Raw genomic sequence first — 14,162 nt, forward strand, 5'->3', positions numbered from 1 at the left:
TCTTCAAGCAGGGACGTTGAAGGGTTGGATCCTGAAGGGACTTATGTGCCTGCTTGGTTAGTGAAAAATGACGATACCTTCAAAGATGCTGCTGGGAGGATGCTCTTAGTCATCTTGCTTCTCCTTCTGTGCACAAGACCATTGCTGGGATGGATGATGACTTGATGTTGTCTCGGATGGTTTTGAGTACTTGCAACCTTGCTGCTATGCTTCCTCAAGGTATTGCTCGTTTCCGTCAAAGGATGCAGGAATATGAGGAATTCTCCAAGAAGAAGGATAAGATGAAATCCTCCATGGCCTCGATGAAAAAAGAGATAGCTGGTTTTGCCGAGAAAGAAGCGGCATGGAAGAAGGAGGTTAGTGATTTGAAGAAGATGCACGAGATTGAGATGGGTGATTTGAAGAAGAGTTTTGAAGCTAACTTGTTGAAGCTAAAAGCTGACCGGGAGACTTTGGCTGTTCAGCAACAGGCTTTTCGTGAGAAGAAAGAGGGGTTGAAGGCTTCAGTTGCTCGTGCTACCGCTGACAATCAGTGGTTAATTGAGCATGGTTTCCAGCAGGTTGTTACATATCTTTTACATTCCAAAGAGTTCAATTCTGCCCTTGGTGATGTTTATACTAAGCTTCTCAACCTGGGGAAACACCAAGACCTTATTGCTGGTTACAAGCTTCATGAATCCGGACATCCTTTGGAGAAGTCACCTCTATTTCGTCCCGAGGCTTCTGATGTTTTTAAAGGCTCCGTTGAACAAATGGAGAGGCTAACCTATCCTTATGTTCATGAGGTTTCCTCTTGCTTTGGTAAGCCTTTATCTGTTTTACAGGATTTGAAACCTGAGGGTCTGAATGAAAAGGTGTGCACTGTGGTTTTGGGCTCCCTTTCAAAGAAGAGATCTTATTCCGGAGATAGTGATGATACTCTCTCGAGTCTGCCGGATGTTTCGAAGGATGTTGGTTTAGAGGCCTCCGCGGTTGGTGGTGATGATGGTGCTAAGGCCAAGAAGTCTAAGAAAGCCAAGAAGTCCAAAGCTGAAGGTTCCAAGCTTACTGCCATCTGATGATTATTTGTAGCTTTCTTAGCAAAACACTTTATGGTCTGTAATATTATTTTGAACAATATTAGGTTTCCAGGAACCCTTAAGGTTCCTGTTGGTGGTGTGTTGGGCCTGTATGGCCGTCTGGACAGTAGTTTACCTTGCAAGTTACTAGAACTTGCTTTAACTGTTATCTGAAAGTCTTTTATGACTTTCTTTGCTATGATATGATGGTTATTATGTTACTTGTGTTATGTTTTTATGTTTGCTTTGCTTAGTTTGCTTGATAGGCTTTTAACCATTCAAGCCTTTTGGTTAGTTGTTGTTGGGTTAAAGCCTTCAACGTTTCAAGCTTATCATGTGGGTGGTTTGAAGGCTTGATGCTTTTTGGTTTGGTTTGTATGCTTTGCTGATCAATAATTTTTTCTCTTTTTTAACATTGTCTTTGTTGAGTTTGCGCTGCCTTTACGTTTTTACACCTTAAAGGGATCAGTGCTGCAGACACTTAGCCTTGGTGTTTTTAACGAAAAGACATAGCACCTATCCTTTTTATTATTCCTTTGTGATTTATTTTACTTCGTAAGCCTGTCTGTTGGTTATATTTCTAAGGCTTAAGGAACGATTGGTGTAGGCTGTTCTGGCCTGTCTATGAGACAATTTTGTTTTAACTGAATGAGTCTCATGGAGTTGTATTGATCTAGGAACTCACCCCTTATATAGGTTCATTCAACCCTTGAACCTATTGAGCGATATGGCCAGGGAGCTCATCCCCTTACATGGCCCTTGCCATGGAGTTTTTTGCTAGGTTCTCAACCTGATATTAGGATAGAAAGACAAGTTTGATAAAACAACTTCATTCATTCAAGCAGTACTTGCTTTTTACAAAAGGTTTTCGTTTTGATACAAACCAAACTTTTCTGTCTAAATATAGAATTTTCTCAGGGTTTTTCCGTTCCAATGTCTTGGAAGCCTTTTGCCTTCTGAGTCTGCTAGCTTGTAGGATCCGCCCTTGTGTGCTTCGAGGATGGTGTATGGACCTTCCCATTTTGGGCCCAGTTTTCCTTAATTTTCCTTTTTGCTAGCTTCATTGTTTCTGAGGACTAGGTCCCCTGGTTTGAATCGTTCATTCTTAACCTTCTTGTTGTAGTAGGCTTCCATCTTCTGTTTGTATTTGGCTTCTTGGATCGCGGCTTGATCTCGGGCTTCCTCTAGGAGTTGTAAATTCAACATGGTCTCTTGTTGATTTGTTTCGGGATCCATGTTGACAACTCGTTGGGTTACAACTCCTATTTCAGCAGGGATTACAGCCTCGGATCCAAATACCAAGCTATAAGGCGTTTTCTTGTGACTTGTTTTTTCGGTTGTTCTAATTGCCTATAGAACACTAGGCAATTCTTCGAGCCAATTGCTTTCATATCTTCCTAATCTCGTCTTGATGCCTTCCACTATGCTTCGGTTGGCCCTTTCAACCTGGCTGTTTGATTGCGGGTAAGCCACTGAGCTAAAGATCTGGTTGATCCTGTACTCTTTGCACCAAAGGCTGAAAGGTTTTTCAGCAAATTGCTTTCCATTGTCAGTGACAATCACTCCCGGCAGCCCATAGCGGCAGATGATGTTTTCCCAAACGAAGTCTATGACCTGCTTTCCTGTGATCTTTGCAAGGGGTTTAACCTCGGGCCATTTGCTGAAGTAGTCAATTGCTACTAACAAAAATTTTACTCCTCCTTTGCTTGGAGGGAAAGGCCCAACAATGTCCATTCCCCACTTATGGAATGGCCATGCCGAGGTTATTGGAACAAGATCATGTTTGGGACTTCTTGGGATTGGGGCATGGATTTGACAAGCATCACATTTCTTCAATTGCTCAATGGTGTCACGATGCATCGAGGGCCAGAAATACCCAAGGTTCATGAGTTTTGCAACCACCGATCTAGCTCCAAAATGGGCTCCACATACTCCTTCGTGTATTTCCTTGATCAAATACTTGCTTTGTTCAGGACCAACACATCTTAGCAAGGGGGCAAGGTAACCCTTTTTGTAGAGGGTTTCTCCTTGTAACACATATTGTCTTGCTTTGATTTTAACCCTTTCGGCTTCTATTTGATCGTTGGGTAGTTCACCATTTTGAAGGAATTTTTTGATGGGAGTCATCCAGTTTGGATCTTCCTCAATGACTACATCTTGGATTTCCAATTCATCAATCGATGGAGCCTTCAACACTTCAACCAACACCTTTTTAGTGAGGTGGGCAAAGGTGAGGGACGCTAACTTACTTAAGGCATCGGCCTTTTTGTTTTGTGACCTTGGAATTTGCTTGATGCTGCATGTTTCGAAAGTGTTCATCAATTCCTTGGATTTCTCTTTATATCTTCTCATGTTGGGTTCTTTAGCAACGTAGCTGTCGTTGACTTGGCTTGAGACTAGCAATGAATCTATGAATACTTCAAGCTTTTGAACTTTCATTTCTTTGGCCAATCTTAATCCGGCGATCAGTGCCTCGTATTCAGCCTCATTATTGGTGGTCTGAAAATCAAAACGAAGAGCATATGTGAATTCTAACCCTTCAGGGTTGATTAGAACTAAACCAGCTCCTGACCCTTCAACGCTTGAAGCCCCATCGGTAAATAATTTCCAGGTCTCAGGGTTGGAAGGTTCAGTGGTTGTGGTGTTTACTTCGTCAATTGTTTGGTTTGGGACTTCCACAAGGAAGTCAGCCAGAACTTGAGCTTTAATGGCTTTTCGTGGGACATAGGTGATGTTGTGCTCACCCAGTTCCACTGCCCATTTTGCTAATCGCCCCGAGTTTTCAGGTTTTTCAAGCACACTCTTAATCGGTTGGTCAGTGACCACTTGTATAGGGTGTGCTTGGAAATACCTTCGAAGCCTTCTCCCTGTTTGAACTAGGGCTAGGGAGAGTTTTTCAAGGGGAGGATATTTGTTTCAGCTAATTTTAGAGTTTTGTTGAAAAAATAAACGGGTACCTGGGCCTTGTCTCGCTCAATGGTGAGGACTGCACTGATGGCCTCGTCAGCGATTGAGAGGTACACCGATATTAACTCCCCGGTTTCTGGTGCTGCAATATCTGGTAGGGAAGCTAAATGTTGCTTCATTTGATTGAAAGCTTCTTCAGCTTCATCAGTCCATTTGAAATCCTTCTTGTCTGAGCAGTTCTTGAGCGTTTTGTAGAAGGGCAGAGATCTTTCGGCCAATTTTGAGGTAAAATGCTTCAAGGCTGCAAACTTCCCATTTAAGCTTTCAACCTCCTTCTTGGTTCTTGGTGGTTTAGCTTCGAGGACGGCTTTCACTTTGTTAGGGTTGGCTTTGATGCTTTGCTTTCCAACAATGTGACCCAAGAATTTTCCCTCCTCGAATCCAAATGAGCATTTTTCCGGATTAAGCTTCATGTTAACCTTTCTGAGGTTCTTGAAAGTTTCTTGAATATCGTCAAGCATTTGATGTTCCGTCTTGCTTTTAATCACCAAGTCGTCAACGTATGCCTCCATGTTTTTGCCAATTTGGCTTTCGAAGGCCTTGTCGACGAGCCGTTGATAGGTAGCTCCTGCATTTTTGAGGCCAAAAGGCATCTTTTGATAACAGAAGATCCCTTTGTCCGTGTGAAAGGCTGTTTTTTCCTCATCCTCTTTCTTCATGAGGATTTGGTGATAGCCTTTGTATGCATCAAGAAAGCATTTAAACGAGTATCCTGTGAGGGAATCGACCTTGAGATCAATTTCCGGTAGTGGGTAACAATCTTTAGGACAAGCTTTGTTAAGATCTTTAAAATCTATGCACATTCTCCAAGAGTTGTCAGGTTTCTTGACCATAACCGGGTTTGCAACCCATGATTGGTACTTGACTTCTCGGAGAATTCCGGCCGACACAAGCTTTTCAACCTCTTGGCAGGCTGCCAGACTTCTCTCGGGTGCCAGGCTTCTTTTCTTTTGGACCACCGGCTTGACATCCGGTGGTATTCTTAATTCGTGCTCGGCAATGTTCCGAGGGATCCCGGTCATATCTTCTGGACACCAAGCGAATACATCACTGTAATGTGTTAGCAGCTTTTCAAGGTATGAAAGGGTCTCCTGAGAAAGGTTTGGGTTGACTCTTATCCGTTGCTCAGGGTATTTAGGGTTTATGACCAACCTTTTCCTGTCTTCTTCGCTGTTTGAGTTTTCACCCTCAATCATGTAAGCTTCCTGCGAGGGTTGAAGGGTTGCTATGCCCCTTTCGGTAGGAAATTTAACTGTGCCATGGCCAACAGACACTGCCATGTAAAATGCACACTGTCCGGGTCTCCCGATGATCACGTCATAGCTTGAGGGGATGTTGATAACCACAAAGGTTAATGATTGGGTTCTTTCTTTTAATCCTTCGCTGAAACGAACATCAAGGGTTAGCTGCCCCAAAGGCTTGAGGGGTATGTCAGCGATACCTTTTATAGAGGTTCCAGAAGGTTGAAGCCTTGAACGTTCTTCATTGCTCAAACGTTTGAAGAACTTTTCGAACATGATTTCAGTGGTTGCCCCAGTATCTATGTATGCCTTACATGTTTGCAGCGTTCCCACGGTGGCTTCTACCACGAGAGGACTGGAAAGTGGGTCCTTCTCCGTAGGGGGGAAGCAGACACACTGAAGCTCCCAAGCTTCCAACCGCTGTCTTTTATGAGGAACCCTTCCATCGAAACTCACCATATTGACTTCCTTACCCTTTCCTTCAGCCATTTTGTCTCGGACTCCTTTTACCAAATGAGCGAGTTCCCCGGACTTGACAGCCTCTTCTATTCTTTTCTTGAGTTGGAAGCAATCATTAGTGTGGTGACCTTTTTCTTCATGGAACTCACAGTATTGGGTGGAGTTCTCGTTTTTCCTGCTTTTGGGGAGAGGCCTGGGAGGCCGAAAGTTTTGTTTAACTTCTTCTGTTGCAAGAATTTCTTGAGGGGTCTTTGTGAGGGGTGTGAAACTTATGCCTTTTTCTCTGCTTGAAGGGTTCCGACCTTCAGACCTTCGAGGGTCTGAACCCTTTGGCCGCCTGCATAGGAGTTGAAGTTTCCCCTCTTTCTAGCTGGGCTATTGCTTCGCTAGCCGGATCCTCTTTTCCTTTGTTCCTTGATGTCTACAGCTTCCTCTCCCCGAATGTGAGCTTCGGCCCTTTCAAGGGCTTCTTCCAAGGTTTTGGGCAGAGACTTGTTGAAATCTCGTGTGAGGTATTTAGAGGTTATGGCATTCATAAAGCCAGCCACTCTCATTTTCTCGTCTGCCCCTACATAGGTCAGACCTTCCCTTTTGTATCGTTCAATGAATGCTCGAAGACTTTCATCATCACGTTGTTTTATCTGGAAGATCACTGTCGCGTCTTTGACATATCGCCTTTGTTGGGAGAAGTTTGCCAGAAAACCTCTGCTGAGGTCATCAAAGCTTCGAATGCTTTGGGCAGGTAGGTCGTTGAACCAGATTCTGGCGGATCCAACAAGAGTTTGCATGAACATTAGGCAACATTCAGCGTTTGACCATTTTTCTATTCGGGCTGCACCAGTGAAGATCTGGAGATGGTTCTCAGGATCTTCAGTCCCATCATACGTTCTGATGTGGGACGACATCTTGATCTTTGATTGGAAATCATAATCGGCTATCTGCCTTGAGAAGCATGAAAGGTTACTTGGCTTATAGGGTTTAGCCAAGTCCTCTTTAGTCCTTGTATCTATATTGTTACTATTGCCGTGATTCCCCTGAGTGGCTAACACTTGATTAATGAAGTGTTGCCACGGGAAGTTGGCCATCATCTGGGTCATCATATTGGGTATGAGGTTGAAGCCTTGAAGGCTTACTGGACCAACCGAGCAGTTTATTCCGAGAGGGGTGCTCGTAACAGCACTTCGTGCTAAAGGGAGCACGGACAGAGCTTGCTCCCATGTGGTTGTTACAGAAGCTGGATAGCTTGTCACTGGGGACTGTAGGAGCTGGTCAAGCGTTAGCTCGTGTCCCAAAGGAGCACCACTAGTAATCGGTTGGGAAGAGAGGATAGGATGCACCGTAGGATTTGTCATAGTGGACAGATAAGGGTGAGGGTTTGGAGGGTTGCTGGGACCAGCCTCACTTCTTGTGGTAAAAGGAGGTAGGGGTGGTCCGGGAGATAGCGTTGGTTCAGGTTCGTCATAGTCTAAACGAATCCTTATACCCTTTTCCCTTTCTTTACTCACATGCTGGTTAAGAAGTGACCTTAACTCAAGGAAATTATTTGCGACCCCCTCGGGGGTAAGTTCAACACGTGCTGGGGTGTCAGATACACCGACATTGGGAGATGGAACCCCAGATCTGGACGGAGTTGGTGTGTTGAAGGTAAGGAACTCGGGTGTGCTCCCCGGAGTCGAGAAAGATGTTGGTATAGCCACATGAGCTTGACCACTACCTGGGGTGGAAGTGTTTGGAATCTGATTTACTTCTCCCGGAGATCCACTTTCAGACATGGTGACTTTAAGTGAAGAGAGCTACACTACTAGGTCTTTTTTGAGAAGAAATAGCGGCGTAGCCCCACGGTGGGCGCCAACTTATTGATGCAACAAACACGAGACCAAAGATAGTAGCTGAGTTGGTTAGGCAAAAAGGTTGAAGGGTTCAACCTTGCCTAACGCAGGTCGCGGGGTCCCCTCACGTTTGCAAGAGGTGGAAGGAGGTTTACTAGTTTGTAGTTGTTGTTTACTGAAGATTCTTTCTCTGAGATGTTCTCAGACCCAGAAGTGAGAGCAAACGGAATGTGTGTGGTGGATGTGAAAAGGAGTGACTTGTAAGTAAGCAAGTCCTCCACACGAATGACCAGAGATTAGAGAATCTGAGCTGATCAGGGGATGTCTTCTGGAGTAAATGAAGTGTCATTTTATAAAGGAAGACATCTCCCAAAGTAGCATGTATTAGACTAGTAATCCTGCTTGCAGTGGAGGGTTTCCCCTTTTGGGGTTGAAGGCTTTTGACCCCTGGGTAATAGCGTGTATTGTGCAGACCTGCTTTGCTTTTGCGGCCGAGGGTTGGTGAAGCGAGCTCCGGATGTGACTGTCCACTGTTTCCTCCTCGCTTTTCCCATCTTACAGTTTTTTAACCATTGAACCGTTTAACCATTTAAGCATTTGCATATTTAGTCACTTTATTTAGTCTTGGGCTACCCCCGTCATCAAAATCTATTAGGTATATATTTAACTCGTGTTTTTATTTTGGTTTCGTGTTAAGTAGGGTAAAAAAATGGAATATTATATCTAAAATTTTGGTCTAGATCGGTCACCGATGAAAATGAGAGTCTAATATAAAATGAAGATGATATGAAATGTAATAACATGAGTAGTGATCTAAAAGTTAGCGGATATGAAATGCAATAACACGAGTAGTGATCTAAAAGTTAGCGGGACAAGTAGACAACAATGTAGTGATTTAAAAGTTAGCGGAGTAATATTTGAATCAATTGAATTGAGGCATGAAGTAGAATAAAACTCAACTTGAAAATGCCATAAATTGCAATTTAGCACTTAAATGTTGGTTTTCTGGCGCCAGAGGCTGTGGACCTATTTAGTCGAGTTCAAAGGGTCATTCATAGTAATGTTATGACCCCAAGATCTATGGACGTAGTTTTTAAAAGGCTTAGTTTTGCTATTCAAAAAGAGGTAGCAACGCAGCTTGTTGCCCGTTTCAATGTAAAATTGCGTGTATCTTATATGATTGATTTACGTGTTATTTAAAAAGTCAACTCAACTCATGGTTAGTGTTAGCTTTCCCTTTAAAAAAAATCGACTCAACCTACCAAATTTAATTACTAAAGAGGATTTAAGGTAATTGATTTAAGGATTGAGTACTACTATCATACTTTTCCAAATAGAGTATTGTTTCAATTTTTCAATATTGCTCTCTATATTATTCACGATTCCTCTCTCCCCTACTATATATTATTCAATTTTTCAATTGAATTATAACCTTGTTAGTGTTTTCAGCATCAGATCGGGAGCCAAATTCGTCACCAGTTTAGTAGAGTTGAACCGTAGATTTTTTTCCACACTTCTTTAAAATGTATATTTAGCTGTTTTGAACCTAAGATCTTTGATGTAAACGATGACAATGTCAAGTCACGCTCCTAAAATGAAAATTTTGACCTCTGAGTCCCTTGTGTTGCAAAAACACTATACAATGAGTCCCTAGCCCAAACACCCGTCCATTTAACCGTTTGAGGCAAGGGTAAATACATCTTTTCGCATGTAAAATCCCCAAATAACACAGAAATCACTTTGTGACGACCAAAATCTTCCCCATTCTTGTATCACGACCCTGTAGAAACCCCCAAAATCAATCGCACATCACAAATTCATGCAACATTATCGGTCGCACTAATGGCTGGAGGATATTGGAGAGTTTGGGCCGATAATGATTATTTCGACCCAGATGATTTATACAGTAAGTGATAGACTTAAAATCACATTTTATCATGAAATTATACTTTTAATGTTACTAATCATTTGTGTATGTGTGTTTACAGGCGATGACTCAACGTATTGTACTTGGAGGGTAGTTTTCAAATTGTCCAGGAAGGGAGTACCTAAACGGTAAAATTACCTTCATTGATAATGTTAACATTGGTGAATTGAATATGGTTGTCCTGGATGAAATGCTTAAAGAAGTTGGATACACAGTAGATCTTGTTTTCTACTATATTTTTTAAAGAATCCTCATGTTTGTTTGGATTTTGGACTTAGGAAGTTGATTGTTGATGATGATTTAAAACATCTGTTTGATCAAGTTAGAAAACGGATTAGGGTAGTTGATTTGTTTGTTGAAACTAGGCGTTCAACTGTAATATTTCATTCATTAGACGATGACATTCCATCTAATGCTACTGATCCAATTGAAGCTACTCCATGTAAGGTTATTGCTCCATCTAGCATTGTAGTTGGAAATGCAGATTTCATCGAAAGTCAAAGTTTTGCCTCATCTAGCAATGCATTTCAAGGTCAATTAAAGTGTAATGTTGCAGTATATGAGGAGCAGACCGGGGAAGAGAATCTTGATTCTGTTGTAGATTAGGATCCGGATAATGTATTGTTAGATTATGAAGTACACATGCAATAGTTTAAGGCATGTGTTGACTTTATCCAAAGGAAGTCAATGATATAGTAAAGGAAGCAAGAAATCTGAATATTGACCAGGTCTTGATGCAGGAAGACATAACATGTGATCTGGATGATTTTAGTGAAGACGGTGAGAATTCCACAGTTTTGGAAAAGGTTGCAAAGAAATTGAGAAAACAGAAAAGAAATGTTGGTGATGTTCATGACTCATTCTTCCTATTTTTTGTTGGTCAACTAATGCCAAATAAGGAAAAATTGAATAACATGGTTAAAACATATGCTCTTAGGAGTAGGAGGTAAATTTACATATTGAAAAATGAGCATTTAAGCTACATAGTTGTATGTTTGGGTACAAATCCTAATTTAGTTTCTGGTTCAAAGGGCGAGGGGAAAATTGTAGTTATAAGGGGCCAGGGTTAAAACATAATAAAAGGCACATTAAGCCCACTTGCCCTTGGACAGTTCAGAACTCCAGGAAAACGACTTGAGATTCTTGGCGTGTCAAACCATTTAGGCTCAACATCATTGCCTCCAAACCAGGGAAGTAGGATTGTACATGGTGAGTGCTATGGCCAAGGAGATCCAACCAATGATTGAATCAAACCCAAAAATGCCTTTGCTAAGTTATTCAAGATACAATTGTGAAGAAGCATCATATCAATGTTTCAATTTAGAAAGTGTTTTGGGCCAAGAAGATTACTACAACAAGAATAATATGAGTATGTAGCGAGCAGTTTGGTATACTTAGGGCTTACTCTGAAGAACTGCTAACAGCAAACCTAGGTAGCACAATTAAGATTGATGTTGAGCCATGCTCTAACCTTAGTAGTCCTACTAGGTAGTTTAGAAGATGTTATATGTGTTTTGCATCAATGATGAAAGGGTTCAAGATAATTGGTAGAGAAATACTGGATTTAGATGGTTGTTTCATGAAAGGTCCATTTCCTGGATAGATTCTTACTGCAGTTGGTGTCGATGGCAATAATGGTATTTACCCAGTGGCTTATGCTTTAGTGGAGGCTGGAACTTTTAAGTCTTAGGAATGGTTTTCGGAATTAATCAGGGACGATCTTGAGTTGCCAATCAACACCAATTTCACTTTCATTATAGTAGGCAGAAGGTAAAACTTATATGTTTATAATGTATCCCTTTTGTTTTGAGCTAACAGTTTTTTTAACACATGCAGGGACTTCTGTCAGCGTTATCCAAGGTGTTCTCCCATGTTGAGCATAGGTATAGTTAAGACATATCCATAAAAACATGAAGAAACTATGGTGTGGTGATTTGTATAAAAACATGTTATAAGTAGTAGCTTGTAACACATCCATGCCTTACTTTGAAAATTCCATGGAAGAATTGAAGAAAGTAGAACCAGCTTTGAATGAATGGTTGAAACATATCCCACAAAACACTTGGTCCAGAGCACACTTATCTTGTAGGGCTAAGTGAGATATACTATTGAACAACATATGTGAGGTATTCAACAGGCAATTAATTGTAGCAAGAGACAAATCTGTCGTTAAATGTTTAGAGTTCATAAGGGTGTACATGACCAAAAGAATTGAAAGTGTTAAAAAGATACTTGCTAAAGCTGTTAGTCCATTAACTCCCCATGACACAGAGGTCTTTAATAAGATAAAGGAAGAAGCATCACAATTAAATGTGTTGATGGTGGATGCTTACCAATACCAAGCAAACATTCAATTAGTATCACCTGTATTAAAATGGCTGAATTTTTATATTTGCTTTTTCAATTGTTTACATGAATAGTTCAAGATCTCAATGTGTGGTAGATGTAAAGGAGAAAACATGTACTTGTAGGAAGTGTGATTTAACTAGCATTACGTGAATAGTTCAAGATCTCAATGTGTGGTAGATGTAAAGGAGAAAACATGTACTTGTAGGAAGTGTGATTTAACTAGCATACCATGTAAACATGCAGTGGTTGCTATATGGGACATGGCTAGGAATGATATTAGGGTTGGGGTACCATAAGAATGGGTGTTAGAAATGTATTGATTGGATACATGGGAAAAGGTATATGAGAATATCACAAAACCAATCCCAGGGCCAGACAATTGAAGACCCTCTCAATGTCTAACTACACTAATTCCACCTAAACATCATAAGTAGGTAACTTTTCATGAACTTTTATTTGATCATGTTTAAACAGTTGACTAATGTAATGATAATGATTTGTAGGTTAGAAGGCCAAGAAAGAAGAGAAAAAAAGGATTTGGTAAGGATCAGGTTGAAGCTAAGTTCTCCATTGGAGGGAAGATGACCCGAAAGGGCAGCACCACCACGTGTATCGGTTTTTTAAATTCGGTCCAATTGATAAACCAGTGAGACAATCCGTTCGATGCCAGACCAATTTGAAGAATCAACATTAAAGTCATTAACTCTACATTAACTAAGTAGGAACCAAATACTTTAAACACGTGTGAATTTGAAAGGGGTATAAAGATGGAAGCATAAAGGATATGCAGTCAATAAATATACAAAATGGAAGCATAATTTCTATAAACCATTGCTCGCTAGTTGTTGGCTTACTATATTAAAATTTTTCGCCACCACGACATCGCCAGAAGTCAACCGCCATCACAAAGTTCATACTCTCGTCAGTTTCTCCGTTTGGAGAAAACACAAGTGCAAAAAAAAACATTAGGTTATTGCTTTTGTGATGCCACAACAATGGCTATCGGTGATTCATATTCAATTGTTAACTTCACGGATATATCTATTACATGTAATCCGTAACATATGTAGTGGTCTCTCTGATGATGCCACTATTACAACGATTATTGTGAGCATTATGTTATGTTGGTTTGTTGTGGATAAAATGGAAGGTCAGGGACCATTATTGTAATAAATAGTATTCAAGGGTTAAAAGTGTAAAATTGTAGTTAGTTGGTTAATATTTGTTAAATACCGTTAATGACAGTGAATGAAAGTTAGTTTTGGGTTGTGAATTCTGTTGTGTCTTCTCCCTATCTTCTTCTTCCCCTGTTCTTTGTTCTTCTTCTCCGCCATTGTTGACCACCATAACCCCCACTCGTATCATTGGTATCAGAGCACTCCGATCCTCGGAAGCTCCATTACCGATTGATTTGTGCGTTCAATTCATTGAAATCAATCAATTGTTCAATTGATTTGTCCGTTCAGTTCATCAGAATTAATCATTATTCGATTAATTCAGTTCAATTCGATTCAGGATTGTTCATTGTTCGGGCGATTCTAAACCAATCCTGTGACTATATTCTTCGTTTGATTTTTGCAAGATAACAATCATGACTACAACAAGAAGCCAAGCTGAAATTGAGAAAACAATTCAAAATCATACCACTTCTTTGTTAAAGTTTGAAGCATTCATGGAAAAGACTGACAAATCTTTCCATGAATTGAAACAATTGATGGATAAGCTCGTGCTTAACCAAGCCAATTTTACCAAGTATTCATCAGGAGATATTCAATTAGAAACCTTTGGATCTGTTAATTCAAGGACAGAAAGGTTGTATAGGTGATCGGAGTGTCGCGCTCCGGTCAAAGATAATATTTATATACCCTAATTACCCTTAACAAATAGCTAGTGGTAGTGAGGGGTCGAACCATGAAGAGTATGTGGTTTGTGTACGGATTTGATTGAATTATGAAAAGTTGTCACTATTATGAAGCTTGCTATGGTATATTTTTGTGTTTTGTTTGGTTGAGAGATATGAATTAAAATTACTAAAAAGATTGGTTTGATTGATTGATGACTAACAACTAACAATTGCAAAATGTAAATAACGATTCAAACAGGATAGAGAAAACAAGGTTCACACCCGGTTCGGTAATTGCATTCCTAGGGTTCCTACACGTTTTAAGATTGATTCAATTGCAAACACGACTAACGAGTTTAGTATTACACGTCTTAGGTGCCAAGAGCTATCAACGTTACAAAGAACGGACCACAATGCACTTCGTTACCAAGAACATGTAAACTCTAACCTAGACAAGGCATAATTTCACATAAACATTTCATAAAGTCA

The sequence above is a fragment of the Helianthus annuus genome, chromosome 4, assembly GCF_002127325.2.
Source record: "Helianthus annuus cultivar XRQ/B chromosome 4, HanXRQr2.0-SUNRISE, whole genome shotgun sequence".
Lineage (NCBI taxonomy): Eukaryota > Viridiplantae > Streptophyta > Magnoliopsida > Asterales > Asteraceae > Helianthus > Helianthus annuus.